This window comes from Dendropsophus ebraccatus, chromosome 4 (genome assembly GCF_027789765.1).
Source record: "Dendropsophus ebraccatus isolate aDenEbr1 chromosome 4, aDenEbr1.pat, whole genome shotgun sequence".
Classification (NCBI taxonomy): Eukaryota; Metazoa; Chordata; class Amphibia; order Anura; family Hylidae; genus Dendropsophus; species Dendropsophus ebraccatus.
The window spans coordinates 23,550,889-23,569,647 of NC_091457.1; positions in this window are offsets into that span (position 1 = coordinate 23,550,889).

Sequence of the window (18,759 nt, forward strand, 5' to 3'; positions counted from 1 at the left end):
TTTGCCCCTTGTATGTAGGATACCCAATATAATAATTATATCACCTTCTGTGATCCTGCCAAATAGTAATAATGTCCCCTACTGTGCCCTCTATATAGTAATAATGCCCCCTGTTGTGCACTCCATATAGTAATAATGCCCCTGCTGTGCCCTCCATATAGTAATGATTCCCCCTGCTGTGGCCTCATGCAAAACTGGGGTTGCTTGATGTTATGTAGCTGGCCGAGATGGTGGTGTACCCAAATGGCACTTGTCACAGTGGCCAGGATTGGTATGTGCTCCACCCCTGGATGTACTGACACACAGATTTTTCTAAGTAGAACAGGTGAAGTGCAGGTGTAGGTGCAGCACTAATCACTGAGGTTTAGATAACTTAAACAGAAAAAGGTTTGCTGAAAGCTTCTTAAGTGCAGTACATGCAATACAGTCTCTTGGAGTAGAGTGAAATACAGTCACTGAATACTTTATACTTGCCTTAAATAGCCTTAAAGAGCATATAACACACAAAGTACCAACCTGAACCAGCTGCTGAAATAAAGCAGAGTCCTGCTCGGGGATACTGCACTAGACACCTGCTCTGGGACACAAGCCATAATGCTCCCGCTATGCACTCCCACATAGTAATGTGCACACCTCTGACACAAAATGCCCCTGCTATGCACCCCCACACATAGTAATAATGCCCCTGCTATGCATCTCCCTCACATAATAATGTCCTTGCCATGTACCCCCTCCCACCCACAGTAATAATGTCCCTGTTATGTGGGGGTACATACCCACAGTAATAATGCCCCATGCTGTGTACAACCCCCACCCACAGTAATAATGCCCCCTGCTGTATTCAGCCCATCAACCACAGTTATTATGCCACCTGTTGTTTATAACCCCCCACATAATAATATTGACTCCCTATTGTGTAAAGTCTCCCACCCATAATAATAATGCCCCCCTGTTGTGTACAGCTCCCCAACCCACCGTAATTATTCCGCCTGCTGCATACAGCCCACCGCCCAGAGTAATAATGACCCCATGTGGTGTACAGTCCCATAGTTGCCAACATTTAATTTTTTTTTCCAGGGACACTTTAGCATTGGCAAGGGGTGGTGCTTATTATGGGTGTGGTTTATGTAGGGTGTGTGGCCTGTTATGAGTGTGGTTTGCAGGGTGTGGCTTGTCACCAATACGGCCAATTATCATTCAGTGTAACAGGGCCCTTACTCTGGAACCCATACCTCTTTTCTCAGCCCCCCAAGCCTCCCAGAGATCAGTTTTAGGAATCGGAGATTCTGACTTTAATTTAGAATCGGCTCTAGAGGATTTTCCACTTCATGATTGAGGGACAGGCGTATACTGTCCGGTCTTCTTAGTTTCGAAGACTTTAGGAAGGTGGAGGCCTATCATACATCTAAGATATCTAAATCAATATATTGTGAAGAAGAAATTCTGTATGGACACAATAAGATCAGTTCATCACATACTTCTCAGAAACGACCATCTCGCATTATTAGACCTACAAGATACGTATTTCCACATTCGCATATGGCCTCCTTACAGGAAATTCCTTTGAATTGCGGTTTACATCAGAGGCCAGTTGCACAATCTACAGCTCAAGAGTGTGGGACAGATCCCTGTGATCCATAGATCGCAAGATAATTCTTTCAACGAACAGCAGGAGATCCCTTGCATGGTGAAGAGATCTCAGAGATGGCATGGACTTGGAGGAGCCTCACTGGTTGATTCTCACGACAGATGCCTCAGGTACCGGATGGGAAGCTCACCTGAGGGATCTGCAGACAGCAGAAACCTGGACAGAAGAAGAGACTCAATTGACATGCAATGTTAGAGAGCTGAGAGCCAACTACCTGGCACTTCGCCATTTTGCTCCAGGCCTTCTGCACAATGCAGTTTGCATACGCACGGACAACATTGGGTGTTACATAGTTGCATAGTTAATCAGTTGAAAAAAGACACGTCTATCAAGTTAAAGCAAGGAGGGGATGGATGCAGGGAAGGGGGATGGATGATGGATGGGTAGGTTCTATACATATGAATTAATGTTATTTTGTTCTAAGAACGTGTCTAAGCCTATTCTGAAGCCCTCTACTGTTTTTGCCGTGACCAGATCCTGGGGTAGACTGTTCCACAGATTCACTGTTCTCATGATAAAGAAGGCTTGTCGCCTCTGGAGATTAAAGCGACTCTGTACCCACAATCTGACCCCCCCAAACCACTTGTACCTTCAGATAGCTGCTTTTAGGGTATAAACCCACACACCGTATAAGCAGCGTATTTACTGCTGCGATACGCAGCAAATACGCAGCAAACACGCAGCAAATACGCAGCAAAAACGCAGCAGATTATATCTAAATAACTGAACACAGCATCAAATCTGTACCAACAAATCTGCTGCGTATTTGCTGCGTATTTGTTGCGTATCTGCTGTGTATACGGTGTGTGGGTTTGTACCCTTAATCCAAGATCTGTCCCAGGGTCCATTCGGCAGGGGATGCAGTTATTGTCATAAAAATAACTTTTAATCCAGCAGCGCTGTGTCTGACGGCCGGGGCTTACATTTGTATATGCATTAGGCTGGCACACCCTCTTTGTCCTTCCTTTCCACCTTCCTCAACATTTACTGCTGTTTGAGCTTTGCACAGGTGTATTAATGATCCAGCCCATGTTCATTATACAAACAGGTGGGGAATAGGGAGCAATCTGTCTGGAGCATTCCTAATGCTGAGGAGGGTGGGGAGGAAGGACATAGAGGTAGTGCCAGCCTAATGCATATACAAATGTAAGCCCCAGCCGTTAGACACAGCGCTGCTGTGACAATAACTGCATCCCCTGCTGAATGGATCCCAGGACAGATCTTGGATTAAAAGCAGCTATCTGAAGGTATAAGTGGTTTGAAGGGGTCAGATTGTGGGTACAAAGTTGCTTTAAACCTTTTTTTTTTCCAGTGCCCTGTTGTCTTTTGAGGGGGTTTCAACTGGAACATCTTTTTCCCATATTTCTTGTATATATTTAAATAAATTAATCATAATCAAGAGCCTGTGAGGAATGAAAAGTGGAATCTTAATGGATGCTAGGGGCAACTGAGCCAGTCCATGTTTGATAAATATCCCCCAATGTGTCTAAGTCAGCTTGTAACATCTGCACACCTTCCATAGACTGTACTATAAAGCTTGGTGTCATTTGCAAAGATAGAAACATTGCTGTTAATTCCATCCTCAATATCATTAATAAACAAGTTAAACATAAAAGGGTTCAGTACTGACCCTTGGGGTAGGCCACTTATTACCATTTGGAGTAGGAATCATTAACCACCACTCTCTGGGTACGATTATTAAGCCAGTTCTCAATTTAGTTACAGACTAAACTTTCCAAATTCATAGACCTCTACTTACCCATCAGACATTCATGAGGGACTGTGTCAAACACTTTTGCAAAATCCAGGTACACTATATCCACAGCCACCCCTTATCCAGGCTTCTACTCACCTCTTCATAAAAACATATTAGGTTACTTTGACAGCTTCTATCTTTAGTAAAACTATGCTGGTTATCACTTATAATACTGTTACCCCTGAGCCTGGTTCGCAATGCTTATGGCAATGAAGCAGGGAACTTTCTGGAGACTTCCCCTTTGGCCGGACCTTTTAACACAGGGGACATTACATTGCAAAAGCCTGAAGGCATTCAACTTGGCTCACTGCAGTGCTGTGTCTGGCCTAATTTTTGGGAGGCTCACTTGCCACCTCACTCACTTTTAATGGTTCTCTGTGTCCTCACTGCCATGCTCTGATGTCACTACGTCTTCGGAGGAGTGGGACAGGTTGTCGGGGGCCCGCCGATCGTGTTCCCGGCAACCAGCCAGCTGTGTTATCTTTTTTTGTGTGTAGCTGCTGCCAGGGCCTCACCACCCCCGGTCGATCAGCATCAGTTGTACCCTTGATGGTGACTGACAGATGGCCAAGCCAGTTAGCTGTCAGCACCTAGTTTTGTGTCCACTATAAATCCTAGCCCCTTGCCTCACTCCAATATTTTGGGAGGCTCACTTGCTACCTCACTCACTTTTAATGGTTCTCTGTGTGCTCACTGCCATGCTGTGTCTGGCCCAATTTTTAGGGGGCTCACTTGCTTCCTCACTCACTTTTAATGGTTCTCTGTGTCCTCACTGCCATGCTGTGTCTGGCCTAATTTTTTGGAGGCTCACTTGCCACCTCACTCACTTTTAATGGTTCTCTGTGTGCTCACTGCCATGCTGCACATGGCCTAATTTTTGGGAAGCTCACTTTCTACCTCAGTCACTTTTAGGGTGCCTTCACACCTACCGGATCCACAGCAGATCTCACTTCTGCGGATTCAAAGTGAGAACCGCTGCGGATCCAGTATCAATTCACCCCTATGATAGCACATATTCGCAGTGGGATTGACATCCCGCTGTGAATATGTGCTTTAACTCCCTGGTGCCCGCAGCCCCGCCGTCGCATCCCCCATCCTCGGTGGCGGCACATCCCCCCCATCCCAGCCATATCCCCCCATTAGCCCATCTCTGGCCCGCCGCCGCAAGCATACATTACCTGCTTGGTGGCGCAGCTGCAGTGAGGCTCCCGGCTCCGGTGATCTGAGCGGGACCGGAGCCGGCAGCCTCACTGCAGCCGCGCCGCCGAGCAGGTAATGTATGCCCGCGGCGGCGGGCCGGAGATGGGCTGATGGGGGGATGTGGCCGGGATGGGGGGGATGTGCTGACGCCGGGGATGGGGGATGCGACGGCGGGACTGCGGGTACCAGGAAGTTAAAGCACATATTCACAGCGGGATGTCAATCCTGCTGCGAATATGTGCTATCATAGGGGTGAATTGATACCGAATCCACAGCGGTTCTCGCTTCGAATCCGCAGGAGTGAGATCCGCTGTGGATCCAGTAGGTATGAAGGCACCCTTAATGGTTCTCTGTGTCCTCACTGCCATGCTCTGATGTCACTACATCTGCGGAGGAGCGGGACAGGTTGCCGGGGTTACGCTGATCGCGTCCCTGGCAACCAGCCAGCTGTGTTATTTTTTTTTTGTGTGTAGCCGCGGCCAGGGCCTCACCACCCCCAGTCGATCAGCATCAGTTGTACCCTTGATGGTGACTGACAGATAGCCCAGCCAGTTACCTGTCAGCACCTAGTTTCGTGTCCACTATAAATCTCAGCCCCTTGCCTCACTCCAATTGAAAACTCTCAGTACCCCTTATATTTATACAGCTATGCTGGGAGTTGTAGTCTCTGAGAGGACAACCATTTAAAAAATCACTGTGTGCATATTCTCCTGGTGGCTTCAATCTGTGGGTGACAACCATCATCCCTGAAGGTCCAGCAATACATTTGTCTACACTCTGCTACAACTCCCAGCATATCCCGAGGGCTGCAGACTGTCAGTAAATGCTGGGAGTTGTAGTGTCTGCAGCTGTTGTAGTTGGGTTCTAGGTGCATCATACACTGGATGCTTTGTGGGAGATCAGAATACATAGATCAGTGGGGGCTCAGTGTAGGAAAGTGACCCCAGAACATCACGAATAGGGGTAGATGTTTTTGTTCTATCCCCAGTTTAGTGATGTTCTGAGGTCACTTCCCTACACTGAGCCCCCACAGATCTATGTATTTTGATCTCCCACAAAGCATCCAGTGTATAATGCACCTAGGACCCAATTACAACAGCTGCAGGCACTACAACTCCCAGCATTTACTGACAGTCTGCAGCCCTGGACTGGACCTGGGAGCTCCTAGGCAGTTTAAAAGTTTGCGCTAATGTACTGTAGTAACCGCGGGGGTGTGTCAGTACACTACCAAAAAGGATACACTTACCCATTGGTACACAGGCTCTGCACACTATAGAAGCGATTCTTCTCCGAATCTTGCTCACTTTTTGCTTTCTTCTCCATCTAGTACAGTCATCATGAAGACTTCTCCGACCACAACTCATCTGCAGAGGGGCAGCTGGGGGTGACTGGGGAAGGGAAGGAGCTGGAGGTGACAGGGGGAGAAGCTGGGGGGGAGGGCAGGGGAGGGAAAAGATGGGGGGGCAGGGGAAGCAGCTGGGGAGGGCAAGGAGGGTAGCTGGGGTAAAAGGGGCAGGGGGAGCAGCTGGGGTGACATGGGGCAGGGGGAACAGCTGGTGGGGCAGAGGGAGCAGCTGGGGTGACAAGGGAAAAAGCTGGGGGGGGGGGCAGGGGGAAAAGCTGGGGGCAGGTGGAGCAGCTGGGGGGGCAGATGGAGAAGCTGGGGGAGCAGCTGGGTTGGCAGGGGGAGAAGATGGGGGGCAGGGGCAGCAGCTGGGGGGCAGGTGGAGCAGCTGGGGATAGGGGCAGCCGCTGGGGGGCAGTGAGCAGATGGGGGTCAGGGGCAGCAGCTGGGGGACAGGTGGAGCAGTTGGGAGGCAGGGGTAGCAGCTGGGGGGCAGGGGTAGCAGCTGGGGGGCATGTGGAGCAGCTGGGGGTAGGGGCAGTCACTGGGGGGGCAGGGGGCCAGCGGTGGAGGCACAGGGAGCAGATCACGGACAGCAGCTGGGGGGCAGGTGGAGCAGCTGGGGGGGGGGGGCAGGGGCAGCATCTGGGGGGCAGGGGGAGCAGTTAAGGGACAGCTGGAGTGGACCGGAGCTCAGGTAGCAGACAGGATGACGGGGTAGTGAGTCAGGCTGGGCTGGTCCCCCCTGTGCAGCTTCTGGGCCTGTGTGAGCTTCTGACACAGCTGCAGAACTTCTCTGCGCTGCAATGACGTCACATGCAGGAGAGAAGTCCGGGCACCACAGGGCTGCAGCTGTTAGCTTCCGGCCTGTGTTGGAAGCTCACACAGGCCCAGAAGCTGCACGTGGGGAAGGTTGCTGCATGCCTAGGGGCCTCAGCTGTTGGACGGTTACTGTGGGCGGGCAAGGGGCCCACCGGAGGATCCCAGTCCGACAATGCCTCTACCTCCCTGGTTCCATCGCCGGGTCCTGGCCAGATTGCGCCTCCCTGTTCTCCCGTCCGGCTGCCACTTCCTGGTCTGAGCTGCGGCTTGAGATGTGGCGTCTCAAGGCAGCTCAGCCATTTAGCGGTCGGAGCGGAGTCCCGCCTCGGCCGCTGAATACCTGAGCTCTGAGCTGGAAGGGGAAACGGGGCAGTACAATCCGGCACCCGCTGATGGAACCGGGGAGGTAAGTGACCAGCGGCCTTTACTTACACCCCTTCCCCGGCCATACCCTAAAAATATCCTCCCGCCCGGATTACCCCTTTAACCAGTAGGAAGAGGGAGATTGTGATTACGCTGTAAAGAGCTCTAGTGAGACCACATCTGGAATACTGTTCCCAGTTCTTGAGAACTCACCTAAACAGGGATATTGATACAATAGAACGGCTCCAAAGACGAATAACAAAAATGGTGGAGGATGTCAGGCATAACACCTACCAGGAAAGACTTAAGGATGAAATTTTGATATATGTTAAAGGAGTTAATGAGGGAAGTGTTCAAGGGGGAAGTGTTTTTAAGAAACAACTGAACTCAAGAACAAGAGGTTAGTTGGGGGAAAGATCAGAAGCAACGTGAGAAAATATTACTTTACGGAAAGAGTAGTAGATGCTTTGAGGAAACTTTCAGCAGATGTAGTTGGTAAATCTACAGTGGCCTGCCTGGTGTATACATATATCTATCCTAAGATAATAAAAACGGATATACTATTAGGGCAGATTAGATGGACCCAGTGGTCTTTTTCTTCTATATTTGTATATTTCTATATAAAGCCCACACGAAGAGCAAGTTAAATCACATCCGCGAGTTATTATCGGGTTAATCAAGGCAGTGAATGAGTTGAAAATTATAGTTTATCATACTTATTATATAACTTTTTTGTACTTTAACAGAAATACCCACGGACTTTGAATTGGAGCCAGCATGCCGGCGCATGTCCACCCGCCTTTATGCAGCGAGTCACCTGCTGTAAGGCCTGCAACTTGAGCTTGCAGTAATGCAGGCAATGCTGGCAAGGCGACGCCAAAGGCAGCGTTAATTTTTTTTTTACTTTTCTTAAAAATTCTTTTTTTTTCATTGTTAATAAAAATTTTATTTACGTATGCAGTGTTTGTCTTTATTTTTTTCCGTTTCTTTTTATCATCCACCTTGCTGCATATTTTTCTCACATGCCTCAAATCATCCAAGCACGTTAATAATGATGTAATCCTACGGTACCAGTTGGAGGGCTGTGTGGAGGAGTCTAATAATGCACAGTTCACAGTTGAGCTTATAGGAATAGAGCTGTAATAACTAAACAAATGTACACGTACACAAATGAGATGTACATTTAATAACTGTATGACAAAGGTTTACTATTTCGCATTTTTCCTGACGAACAGAGGACCTTTTTCAGCTTATAGCTATGTTCACACTACGTATATGTCCGGCCGCATATTTTCCGCGGCCGGACATATACGTATGAAACTCCGGCTGGGACTTTACGCAAGTTGCGGCCGGATACGTACGGACCGCAAACTTATGCCCGTAGTGTACTTACGCTTCCTGAGCGCTCTTCGTAGCGATCTGACAGCGGTCTTTTACTTGGAAATCTTCGCCTAGCCCCGGACACCCCACAGAACCTTTTGGATCGGCACAAAAAGCTTTCAAAATGAAGAAATCACCACTACGTACGGGACCGCATGTAACGCTACGGGCATAAGTTACGGCATTTCAGTCCCAAAATAATGGTCTGGTTCATTTTTTACGGCGCCGCATACGATCCGGGCATAAGTTCGTACGTAGTGTGAACTGTGCGGCCGTAGATCGTATACTTTACATTGTACGCAAACTACGTAAGTTTCCGGCCGCTTATTCACGGAACGCGCTACGGCCGGAAACTTACGTAGTGTGAACCCAGCCTATAGGAATAGAGCTGTAATAACTCCAGAAATGCATGTACACAAATAAGATTTGATTTGATTACTGTATAACAGATGTCTACTATTTTGTATTTTTACTGATGGACAGAGGACGTTTTTCAGCTTGAAGGAATACAGCTGTAATCACAAAACAAATGCACGTACACAAATGAGATGTACGTGTAGGTACTATGTATGTATGGGCACTATGTATGAATTGGCAAATCCAATATGCAGCCTGCAATCCCAAAGCTAAGTATTGCTGTGGCTGCAATGGTGTCTATGGGCAGGAAAATGCTTGTTGCAAATATGCTAGTGTAACCTTGATAAACACCTCACTAATCTCTCTAATCTCAATGCCTATCTCTGTAATTTCACAAATCTCACTGCCTATCTGTGGGATAGCTGTCTGTACAGAAAGGTAAGTGATGAGACAATGGCGTCCAGAACGCAGCAAAGTGACTAAATGAAATGGCTGCATGCAGGCAGATGATACGCTGAATGAGGAGAAAATAGCGCCCAGAATGCGGCACAGTGACTTTTATGTGATATTGTCATGTGATTTTAGCAGCCAATGAGACCCCTACACCTCGGCAATGACATTTCTGCTCTGTACTGATTGGGTGGCAAAAAAGGCGCTCGAACACTAACTCGAACGCTAACTCGAGCAAACAGTAAAATGTTCGGTTCTGTTTGAGTTAGAGAAAATCGAGATGTTCAACTCGAACTTAACTTTTCTCGAACAATTCGATCAACACAAGTCAGCTCTAAGGGATTTGATCCAATGTCTCCAACTACCCCACAAATTTTGGATTTCCTCCAAGATGCATTTGACAAGGGTCTAAGACCCAGTTCGATCAGAGTACATATCGCAGCCATGTCAGGACTTCACGAAAGCAATAGACAGACTATGACCTTCACTGGTAAAACCTGTATAAGCATGGGACATGACACTCAGTGTTAAAACAATTATGTAAGCACCCCTTTGACCCTCTAATGGAGGAAAACTATAAATACCTTTCTTTCAAGATGGATTTACTACCAGCAATTACAACTGCTAAAAGAGTTGGGAAATTACAAGCTCTAGGTTCAAATGAACCTTATATATCCTTCGGTAATGATGTCCCTGCAGCCCTCGCTCAACGATCATCGGGCCGGGGAATAGGCCCAGTAAACGAGCGGCGATCTAGCAGATCAGCGCTCGTTTACATCGTTGATCGGGCCTTGCTCAGCCCGTAAAATAGGGCCCTAAGAAGACCACAAAACCCACAATATCTAGATGGATCTGTGACTGCATAAGGACTTGTTACAATGAAGCAGAAGCGCAAGCCCCAAAATCTTTCTCCACCTCCTGGGCGGAGAGATGATCAGTTCCTATAGAGAATATCTGCTTAAATGCCACATAGTCATCTCCCTTGACTTTTGTAAAAAATTACCAGTTAGAGTCTATATTTTCGAACGGCCTTCGCCAGATCTGTACTTGATGCTGTAGATACAAAGAGCCCAGAGATACAGAGGGTTCTTCTTGCTAACTCCCCGTCCATTGTGAGGCTAACAGGACTATAGGGAAGTTAACATTTTGAATAATGTGCAAGCCCACACGCAAGGAGACACCCCATCCGTTGTGATGCTAACAGGACTCAGGGAAAACACATTAACATTCAAAATGTTAACTTCCCTCATGTGGTTCATAAGTCTTGGCACCCCCTTGCATGTCCTAAAGCAATTGAAATGTTCATGGAATCTGATATTAGTGTGATGGATAGTCCTGAGGGGCAGACAAAAACTGCTTAGGGCCCCTATGCAAAAAATGTGCATGACCCCCTCCGCCATGGGCAAACCACTGCTAAGAGGAAGTAAGTACAGCTGCAGTCACACATGGACATCTCATGTCCTAATGTCATCCTAGTATGAATACACACACGGACGGCCATAGGGATGTAAGACGTTACTCTGTCTCCTGTCCTTATGTCATCCTATTATGAATACACCCACATGTCTTGTGTCCAAATCTTTGCTGGCTCTCTGACTCTTCCCAGGTTAGACTAGATCACTGTTTCCCAACCTTTTTCACCGCTACTGAATAATGTTAGACAAAAGACAAAAAAAACCTTTATTCAGAGACTTGGGTCCTAATACACGGAGCGATTTTTAAAGATTAACGATAAACAATCACAAACTAGATTGTTTTTTGTTAACCTGAAATCGTTCACCATATTACACAGGACAATAGTCGTTAGTTATGATCATTACTATGATCGTTATTGTGATCGTTACTATGATCGTTTATTCCTTCTGATCTCAGCAAAACAATGAACAATGTGCGATTACACTGAACGATTTGTGAACAAATGCGGAACTTGAGCGAACAAATGTGCAATTACAGCGAACGATTAGCGAACAATAAGCCAACGATTAATAATAATTTTAGGTTCAGATCTAAATCAATGATCAATGACATAGGAACAATTTTTCAATTGTTGCCGGCAATTACACAGAACGATTGTTTAAATTGGAACAATATAACGATTTTTCGCACAATAATCGTCCCATGTAATAGAGAGATGCGTGATTAGTAAAATATTTGAAAGCTCGAAATTCCATTTGAATAGACCACGATGTTTGACTATTCGATTGAAGATGGCGCTTCAAGATGCCTTTCATTACACATAAAAGGGTGTGGAACTCATAGGAACCCTCCAAAAGTGGATTTTGAGTCCCTTTAGGTGAGCCCTCCAAAAATGGAGTTAGAGGCCCAGTAGCGCAGAGTGGCAAAACCTGCCCTGCTACATTTAAGCTATGTTCACACAACATCGGCAACAACGGCCGTACTTTATGCACCTGTGAACATTGCCTGTTTCTTTATGGGATCCCGTCCGGAGCGTATACACAGCCCCCTACTGTGTACAGCCCCCCCCCCCCATCCACAGTAATAATGCCCCCTGCTCTGTACAGCCCCCATCCACAGTTATAATTCCCCCTGCTGTATCCAGCACCAGCACCCACAGTAATAATGCCACCTTCTTTGTACAGCCCTTCACCCCTAGTAATAATTACCCCCTGTGGTGTATAGTCCCATAGTTGCCAACTATTGATTTCTGCAAAAAAAAAAAAAAAATAATGACAGTGACACTTTAAGTACTGTAAATTTTTATGTATTTTAATAAAAGTATGTATTAATTATTCTAATGGCTTTGATCCTGGCGATTTCTTTGGTGTAAATGGTTTAAATGGATTGCTGCTTTAGTAAAGTGACAGACAATAAATTATTACTGTACTGAAGGATACATATTATAATTTTAATTAGGTGTCTGCTGGAACAGTTGTATATAATTATAATGATAAGTGCATACACACAATTCAGCTTCACCTTAAATCACCCTGTTCTAACACAACCTTTATTACTTTTCTAAGAATAAAAGCCCCTGACATATATAAGTGTCTGTGCATTATGACTACTCATTGTGATCTTAGTTATGGTCATGCTACTATTATGCCTTGTGCTCAATATTAAGGGGTAGTGATCACTTATAGTGTAGGGACCTCTGAAGCATACAGTGTAATAAAACCTTTGATCACCCTCGATAAAGCAACACGCGAAACGCGCGTCGGGTGTACGGTGAGGTGGACCTATATACTAAGGACATGTATGGGTAATATTTATTGTTTGTTGATGGTGTCTTTATGTTTTTCTGCCATATACCCACTGTGGGGATTATTTATTTATGTATTCTCTGTATGTAGTACCAACCCAGTGCCCAGTATATATGTTTGTATATGTAGGTTATTTATTTATCTCCTACCTTATGATATAGCATTTTATGTATAAAAATTCTTTGATCCACCGTTTTTATGGGGATTTGTATTAGCTCTAGCCCCCCCATTATGTACTTTTTAATAATCTTTTTTTGATATAATAATAAAAAACATTCATATTTATATTGGTCTTGCATTCCAGTTCTTTTGTTTTTGGATTTAGTGTAATAAAACCTGCAAAGTATTCACAGTCCTGACTTTCTTTCATTCTATGTCTGTTTCCAGCTATCATTGCAGGTCATGGGGTCAATGAAGTCGGTGGTGTGTAGCAGACAGTATAATTTATGGCTTCTCCATAAAATCTGGCGCCGCTACAAAGCTGCCTCCTGAGCAATAAACTAAGTGAACAGTGAACAAATTAATAGTTAACCCTTCACCTTAACTGTGCACACAGACAGATAGATAGGGGAGAATGAGACACCAAGTGGTGATGGTACTGAAAAGTGTGACATCTGACAAAGTTACCTTTCAACAGGGGACATAAGCAGTGGCGTAGCTACCATGAAGGCAGGGAAGGCGACTGCTATGGGGCCCCTGCAGGAAGGGGGCCGCAGGAAGCCTGCTCTGCCTTCATGGTAGGTACTGTATGCCACTGACAGCTGACCACTGTACCCCGCTCCCCCATGGGTCCAGAGAGGAAGAGGGACCGACCACTGCACTGTTCAGCCCCCTCACTGTAGTGCTGGGTGAGCGAGCTAAACATCAAAAGGTGAGGGACTGGTCCTGCACGGCACAGAAGAGGGATGAAGGACCTTATGATCACATGACCCAAAGGTCCTGAAGACTTCTATGTGAAGATCAGCCCGGAGTACAGGAGGAGGAGGGGGGATACCTGGGAGCTGTAAGTGCTGTGTATGTGTCTCAGTGTGTGTATATATATATATGTATCTGTGTATATATGTATATGTCAGTATGTGTATGTATCTGGGGTTATATGTGTGTGTATGTAAGTAGTGTCTGTAACACTGGTGTATATGTGTGTGTGTGTATGTCAGTAGTGTCTCAAGTGATTGACAGGTTTGCCCCCAAAGATGTTCTGCAGCAGCTTCTGATTTCCCTGTGTACAGTCTACTCATGGAGTATACATTTGCACTGGTGTAATCACATTACAGCGTATATATGTGTGTACAGTATGTCAGTAGCGTATCTGTATATACGTTAATGATGCCTCTGTGTGTGTATATGTGCGTCATTGTCTGTGTTTGGCAGTGGGGGGTGGGGGGGTAGGGGAGCGTATAGGATTCATGGGGCCACGTACAGTTTTTTTGCTATGGGGCCCCATGAATCCTAGCTACGCCCCTGGGCATAAGACTTAGGGTACAATTAGACGGGTCGATGGGGGCCCGATAATAACTGTAAACGAGCACCGATCTGCGCTCATTAACTGGGCCTATTACACGCCCCGATAATCATTTAACAGGGGCTGCAGGGACACCCAGTGGCGCAACTACCAGGGTCGCAGCGGTCGCCGCTGCGACCCGGCCCGCCACAAGGGGGGGGGCCGCGGGGCCCACAGGGCCCCCCTCATCAATCACTCTTGTGACCGCAAGCATTGCTTGCGGTCACAAGAGTCTGACTTCGTCTGACCCCGAATCATGCGCTGCTGCCGGGGGTGTCGCGTCCTATCCCCGGCAGCGCACGCATCATAGAGTTCCCTGCACATTAGAGACGCTCCCTGTGCTGGAGGTCTCAGCCTCGGCGCACAGGGAATCCCATGATGCGCGCTGCCAAGGATAGGACGCGACACCCCCGGCAGCAGTGCATGATTTGGGGTCAGATGGAGGCTAAAGAAGGAGAAGATCGACGGGGGAGTGCGTTGTTAGGTGAGTTGTGTGTGTTTTTTTTTTAATTTGTTTTCATGAAGAAAATCTATAGGAGGGAGGGGGAGAGGGGGCCATTTATAAAGGGGGGGGGGGTGAGAGAGGTGGCCATCTATAAAGGCGGGCAAGAGAGGGGACCATCTATAAGGGGGGGTGAGAGGTGACCATCTATAAGGGGGTGGAGGGTGAGAGGAGACCATTTATAAGGGGGAGGGTGAGAGGGGACCATCTATAAGGGGAGTAATGGGATGAGAGGGGACCATCTATAGGGGGGGTTGAGAGGGGACCATCTATAAGGGGGTGAGAGGGGACATCTATAATGGGGGGGGTGAGAGGGGACCTCTATAAGGGGGGTGAGAGGGGACCATCTATAAGGGGGGGGGTGAGAGGTGACCATCTATAAGGGGGGTGAGGGTGACCATCTATAAGGGAGGGTGGGTGGAGGGGACCATCTATAAGGGGGGGAGAGGGGACAATCTATAAGGGGGGGAGGGGGAACCATCTATAAGGGGGGGTGAGGGGGGAACATCTATAAGGGGTGAGGGGACTATCTATAAGTTGGGGGGGTGAGGGGGGACCATCTATAAGGGGGGGGAGGGGACCATCTATAAGGGGGAGGAGAGGGGACCATCTATAAGGGGGGGGGAGAGGGGACCATCTATATAAGGAGGAGGAAGAGGGGGCCATCTATAAGGGGGGAGGGGCCATCTATAGCAGAGGGGGCCATCTATAAGGGGGGAAGGGGCCATCTATAGGAGAGGGGGCCATCTATAGGAGGATGGGAGAGGGGGCTATCTATAAGGGGGGAAGGGGCCATCTATAAGGGGGGGCATCTGTAGGAGGGGAGAGAGTGGGCTATCTTTAAGGGGGGGAAGGGGGCATCTATAAGGGGGCATCTATAAGGGGGGGAGAGGGGGCCATCTATAAGGGGGATACACAGAGGGGGAATCTATAAGGAGGCTACATAGTAGGGGGCATATTCTATAAGGGGGGGATACACAGAGGGGGACCATCTATAAGGAGGCTACAAATAGGGGGCATACACTATAAGGGGGTCACATAGAGTCAGCCTACCCACTAAATGAACAACAATTAAAAAAAAAAAGCTATACTCACCTGCTTGCATCACTCCTCTGGTCCCTCAGTGACTCGTCTCCATGCACTGTACAAGGGAGATCACTTAGGCTTGGGGCTGGGAGGAGACAGCGGCCCCTTGTGGCTGGAGGTACTGTCACAGCTTATGATTCCCCGCTGTGTTCCCCACTGATTAGGAGTGCTTGTAGCTAAAAGCATAGGTGGGCGGGGGAGGAGAGTTCCTGCGATGGGGGACATACCTAGGACATGATTTTGCCAGGATTGTCACCTGATAATTGGGACAGTCTTGGCACATGTTTAACTAACTTTATGCCTTTGTCTCTCCATATTGGCTGAAATCTATTGAGAAGTGGTCATAGAGGGCATACCTGTCTAGTTCCCTTCTGTAGGGCAAAAGAAGAGGAGGGAAACCTGGAGTACTAATTTGTGCCATGGGAGAAGCGTAGAGTACTCCATGGTATGATATAAATGAACCCTCAAAGCCCATCTTGTCCAGCACTGCCCAAACTCCAACAGCACAATATCGAAAGCCTTTTCAGCATCTATGGATAAAATAACAGGGGAGGGGTGGAGGTCTGGACGAAGTTGAATTTCATCAAGGACACTCATAATGGCGGTTCATTGCCGACCTGCCCTGCACAAAACCCACCTGGTTATGGGATATAAGTTTGGGTAGTAAACCTGCCAAGTGGACGGTCACTTATAGTCCCTGGGAGATATAGACTGATATCCTTATTTTGAATACAATCTTCAGATCTATATTTATTAAGGATATCAGTCTATATCCACCAGGGACTAAAAGGTCTTTGCTGGGTTTTGGGAGCACCTTCATGAAAGCTGTATTTGTATCCTGTGATATTGTGCTTCCCCGTAAATAAGGGCCCTATTCCACGGGCCCGATCAACCATGTAAACGAGCGCCGATCTGCTAGATTACTGGGCCTATTCCACAGCCCGATGATTGTTGAGCGAGGGTCCCGGCCTGTGATTGGCTGAGCGCTCCGTCAGCTGACAGGTCATTCTGAAGCTAGATGTCAGGGAGTCCGGGAAGATGGAAGTCCCTTGTCTAGACCCGCAACCCCTGTCCCTACCTGCTTGCCCCCCTAGGCTAACCCCTAGGGCAGCAACTGGGCGACAGTCCCTAACTTACCTAGGGATACGGGAGGTAGACAGTACACACAGACAGGTATATACGAACAGGTCAGGCAGTCCGAGTCAGCAACAGGAGGTCACGTCAAAATCCGAATCAGCAAACAAGGGGTAAACAGAGTCCGGTCCTAGGTCAAACACAAGCGGTAACGCAGTACAGAGGATGAGGCAAAAGCGAAGTCCAAGTCCAAGTGTCAAAATATCTAGCAGAACAATAAGATACGCTGGTGTAGCTGGAGACCAAACATACACTGGCAACTACAAGGTGTAATTCACCAGCTTAAATGCTACCAGAGCTCCCGCCCCAGCCTCTGATAGGAGCAAAGAGTCTGACAGCAGCATGAGATACCAATAGCAGCCAGGGAGCCCTCCCCTGTACTCAGACAGGAGCAAGCCTCAGGAGAATGCAACACCTGAAGGCTTAACCCCACAAGCACCAGAGGAGGAGTCAGGAGAAGCATGAAGCCGGGTGTCAGCTCCCTGGCAGCAGAGCAAGAAGTGTGAACAGGTCAGAGAGAAATTGGGCGTCGGCTGATTCTTCCAGCCGAGTTCACACACACAGACTGAATTCTAACACTAGAGCGCGCAGGACCCGGAGAGGAAGACAGAGCGGAGGAGAAGCCCTGCAGGTAATGTATGCTTGTGGAATAGGGCCCTAAGAATTATAAAGGAAGTGGAGGGCAGGACCAATCTTGTCTGTAAGCAGCTTAAAGAAGTCACCAGTGAAGCCATCAGGTCCCGGCGACTTGTTGGGTTTAAGAGCTTTAATAGTTCTAGTTGTCTCCTTAAGAGACACCTCAGCATTTAACATTGCCCTTTCCTCATCGGAAATGGTCGAAAGCTAAGAGTCGTCCAACCACTCCCTTTTGGGACACTCTACAGGGGGCATATAAGTATATAGCTTTTGATAGAAACCCTTCAGTATGGTGTTGATCCTGGATTGAAGAGTCAGGACATTTCCTCGACTAAAGACTGAATGTAATGAAGAGCGAACAGACCCTTTGCCAGCTTGGCCAGTAACTTTCCTGGTAGTTTCCATACCTAAAAAGTGTGGTTTCAAAAGGTGTGCGGTTGATCTTCACCCTACAATCTAAGCCCCCCTTTAGCTGATTGCCAATGTTCCGTAGCTGCAGTACTTGGGGAAGAAACAAATGCTGTGTATGCCAGACGCAGCTCTTTACTATGAGTCTTAACTTGTTCTGTAATTTTTTTTCTTCAGGCCCTTCATTTAAAAATTAACTTAATTTTATTGATATATCTTTTCGTTTCACCGCAGTAAACCTTAAGTTCTTTTTCACAATTAGCCGACTTCTCATTTAATTTGTAGTTATAATATAGGAGCAGTAAGGCTCGGTTCACACCTGCATTGTATTTTCTGTTTTTCTGCTCAGTTGTTTGTGCAAAACAACAAAAAGGAAACTCTTTGGGAGGTCACTCATGCAGATATGAATGGCACTTGAAGGACCCAACTGACATTAATAGGGTCCATCAGGTTTCACCCATGGTGCCCAGCATTTCACCAGCAAATTAGTCATCATGTCATCTACCAAAGAGAGTCTCCAAAATTGGTATAAACTAAACCTAAGGCACCCCATGTACTATACAATACCCAAAATATTGGGAGGGTGGCTGGCTGGGAACAGAATGACAGCATGATAGCTTTGCAGAAGTGTAGTCAAACGACTACAGGACCGAAGACCAAGTCCACACCAGAAACGATGAGCGCAGGAGTATATACAGTTTACACACGGCGGTGCAACCAAAAGTTATCCAAAAGTAGATGACGTAGTAAATCAATGTTCATTTATTGCAACGCGTTTCGGCCCTATATTATCTAACATGGGCCTTTATCAAGCATCTTGCTTGATAAAGGCCCATGTTAGATAATATAGGGCCGAAACGCGTTGCAATAAATGAACATTGATTTACTACGTCATCTACTTTTGGATAACTTTTGGTTGCACCGCCGTGTGTAAACTGTATATACTCCTG